General features: G+C 45.9%; 1 non-coding gene across 1 annotated transcript; it reads right to left on the reverse strand.

Annotated features, from left to right (window-relative positions):
- Window positions 1–2,225: 2,225 nt before the first annotated feature.
- LOC111740331 lies at window positions 2,226–2,344 on the reverse strand. The gene has a single exon (XR_002780586.1). It is a non-coding gene; the product is annotated as a 5S ribosomal RNA (ribosomal RNA).
- Window positions 2,345–3,858: the final 1,514 nt, after the last annotated feature.

The following is a 3,858-nucleotide window of genomic DNA, read 5'->3' on the forward strand; positions in this document are numbered from 1 at the left end:
AGTGAGATGGCTGATCAGATTATCTTTAAATGCTGCAGCTGATTAAATATCTGTGATTCTCATGAAGGAGGAAGATTCTGTGGGTTCCTTGCCCAGTTCGCTTTTGCACTCACCAGATCTGCACACACCCAAGGCTTCCTAATTCAGACACCTGGAACTCTCTGCCCTAGAGCTTTCTCTAGCTGCAGGCAAACTTGGCCTGCATGTGGAATGGCTAAAAAAGTCAGGTAACTAGCGCCCCAGGAACAGCCCTCAACCACTGATGGATGAAAGCTGGTAGACAACTAACTACCTCTGCCTCTTCACTCCCAGGAAGGACATTCTGAGTCCTTTCTACATTATGCCTCTCAGGGCTGCCCAGCCCGAGGGAACCCCACTCACTCACAGTGGTTACCTGCTCATGAATGCACCCTGAACTAGCTTCTTCCGTCCCTGAGTCATGTCCCTGCCCCTTAGCAGTGCTTCCTGGGATCACCTACCAAATAAATTAAGCACTGGGCTCTGGAGCTTGGTGTCTTCCCCTAGTGGTCCTGCCAGGTGGTCATCGTCCAGCACCAGAGCCTCTGAGGGGCCACAAGCCTACATGGAAATCAAAGTTTTCCCCTTCCCTGAAGATCAAATCCAAAGGTCAACCGTTCTCAGGTCTCTGAAGAGACACCTGGACTGTCTTGGTGCCAGTACCTGCATCTTGAAAGACCCTTCAAAATGCATCCTGAATGAATGAACAGAGCTGGAAATGCTGGGTGCAAGAATGAATGAATGAATGAATGAATGAAGTACCTTTGCTCACGGATCTCCTTCCCCCCTGCTGCAGCCTCCAGGCTTATGACAAGGCCTGGCAATACTTTGGGGGAAAGGATCAAGTATCATGAACAAGGAAATTGTGATTCACAATCAAAGCATTAATAATAGCCCAGACACCATGAGTCCATCTGTCCAGGTCACAGAGTACCTCCACAATCATGATTTTACTTGATATTCCCAATAACCTGACCAAGAAGGTTTTATTGTAAGTACTGTGATTATTATTTATATCATCATCACTATTTGTTATTACTATTTATCTCATTACTGTAGGATGCAACCACTCCTGGGCTCCTGGAAGACATAAATAATCAATCAGGGTGTCTTCATCCACTAAGCCCCTTGGCGTCCTAGAATCCTTCTCCATCTTGCACTGTTCTCAGTCACTACCAATCAATTGAAGTTGGCATGAAAGCTGAAACCCGTGTCACCCCCCTGGTTAGCAACTTTCCTAACAACTATACATTCTTATTAAATTAATGTGAAAGGTTCAAGGAGGGAGAAGAAAAGTAGGCTCGGGGCTTAGGTCTCCTGACACCCACCCAATCCAGTCCTCTGCATGCAGATATCCGTTAGAGGCTGTTTCAGGGAATTGTTCCCTCATTTCTCTGACCTAATGAGATAGCCTCAGATACTGTGACAGGTACACACATGTGCACATGCACACACACACACCTTTCCTCCCTGGCAGACTTCTCTTAAAACAACCCCCCCCACCCCCTTTCCCCTCAAAAAAGAAAAGAAAAGAAAAGAAAAGAAAAGAAAAGAAAAGAAAAGAAATCACCAAGCAGTGTTGGCAAGGAGATAAGGCAAAATGGAGTTTGGGATGGGCTAGTTACTACAGCCAGGTACACGGGCTTCCTAAACCACGCAGTGGGGCCAGATACCGCAAGGAGACTCTGCAGTGTAATGAATTAATCACTGATAACAAAGACTCAAATTTACTCTTATCTCTAAACAGGGAAATGCTTTTGACTAGCAAATTGGAAATTTTCATCACTGCAAAAGCATGAATTTTCTCTTGATTTGTTATTTCCCAGACAAAAAATATTCCTTATAGAGCCCAGGACCAGCTGCGGGAGGCACTTGCTTCATGGGTCCCTGTGACTAGAGTGGGGAGAGACCTCGCTTAGCCACTCCAGGGCATGGACGCCTGGCCCACACCATGTGGCCTCCCTGAGCCTTGGTCTCTTCATCTGGAGAAGGCAAATGCACCCTGTCTAGCTGCTACCTTGCAGTGCAGTGGGATCAGTTACCAGTTGAATAATTTTGGGTAGATTACTTGGCTTCCCTGACCACAGTTTTTCCTATTTAGGAAAAAGAAATGTTTTTTTTTTTTTTTTAAGGCAAGGCAACCCTTGGTCGACCTTACAGATTGCAAGGACCTTGTCAGCTTACAATCCCTTATTTTTTATTGTTTACGCCTACAGCACCTGGTCTTCCTAGGTGGTCTCCCATCCAAGTACTAACCAGGCCCGACCCTGCTTAGCTTCTGAAATCAGACGGGATCAGGCTTGTTCAGGGTGGCATGGCCATAGACAATAATGACATTTTTGAGGACAAAATGTTGAGCGGTTTATACTCAATGTGTGGGCAAAGGCAGTACCTGGGGGGCACGGAGCAGACTGAGTCTCTCAATGCTGTTAGTGCCCTTCCCCTCAGCTCACTGAATTATTGTAAAATGAAAGATGATTCATGAGAAAATGCTATTTACACTAGTGCTGTCAGTAAGAACTTTCTGCGATGAGGAAAATGTTTCCTATGTGCAATGTCCCATACAGTTGTCACTAGCCCCATGTGGCCATGGAGGCCTTGAAATGTTGCTATTATGCTGAAGTACTCTGTTTTAAATTTTATTTAATTTAAACAATTTAAATTTTAAAAGCCACATGTGACTAGCGGTGACTAGAGTGGACATGACAGATCTAAAGTACAGCAATGATCTCTGTTAGGAAGTAAATCTCTTCCCCATGCCCCCCACCGAAATCGACGCTTTAGGATCTAGCGGTCCTTGTCACCCAACTGTGCATGGGTTCAGAAGCCAGCTAAGAGACCAGGAGCGTTAGAGGCTATCTGAGCTAAATCAGCCATTTTTTATGTTGAAAAACCGAGACCCAGAGAGAGTGGCATGACTCCCCCAATGACACATGGCTCAGGTGTCATGATTCGTGGAGGAGTGCAGTCGCTACCAGTGGGGAATGTTTTCTCAACCATGGTGGGCTAACTGGTGTCCTACAAGATGAACCCTGTCTGCAGTCTTCGACCAAGACAACTCCAATTATTGTAAAAATTCTGAAATGTTGATTCCTGGCACAAGAGCCCTATGTGGCAGACGAATAGTTAGATTTTCGTTCCTTAGCATTGCCAGGAGGGTCTCACAAAGTAGCCACAGACTCCTCCAAGGGAAGATGTGTCAGGCTAAGGGATTTTCCTACGACCTAGGAAGCTGAGAGTCCAGTTGATCAAACTTCGGGTGAGTGGCAGCCGACCTGGCCCCCTGACAGGTAAAGCTCTGAGTGGCTCTGAATTTTATCTTCTCTTCTTAGAACTGCATGGAGACCATTGGTGTGAATCCGGCAGCAAAGTCCCAACAAAAGCACATGGTAAGAGATAATGAAGATGAAAGGAGAAGTCCAGCAGAGCCCAACAGAGAAATGGATTAACAGAGATATTATCTTATCAAAACCAAAGGTAGAAACAGCCTGTCTGAAAGCAGAACCATTGCCTATGAAACTCATCATGGGGATTATCTCATCTAAGAGGGTTTTTGTATTTAAGGTACTGCTCAGCTACTATCAGAGCATTTTCTGCTACTTTCTACCAGTCATGCTAGCAAAGAAACACAAACCTTGCTGTGTAGAAAATGCTCTGGTTCCTCCAGTGACACCCTGGTTGCCAGCCCCAGGGGAAGGATGGAAGTCAAGCCTAGGAACCGGAAGCCTCGTATGGATGGGACCACTGCTTCTCTGTGCAGTACTAGACACCTCGCCTCACCTCCTTGGATCTCAGTCTGCTGTTTGTAAACAGGGAAAGAGTTAAGAGGGCCCTTTAGCC

This window comes from Pteropus vampyrus, unplaced genomic scaffold (assembly GCF_000151845.1).
Source record: "Pteropus vampyrus isolate Shadow unplaced genomic scaffold, Pvam_2.0 Scaffold61, whole genome shotgun sequence".
In the NCBI taxonomy this organism is placed as follows: domain Eukaryota; kingdom Metazoa; phylum Chordata; class Mammalia; order Chiroptera; family Pteropodidae; genus Pteropus; species Pteropus vampyrus.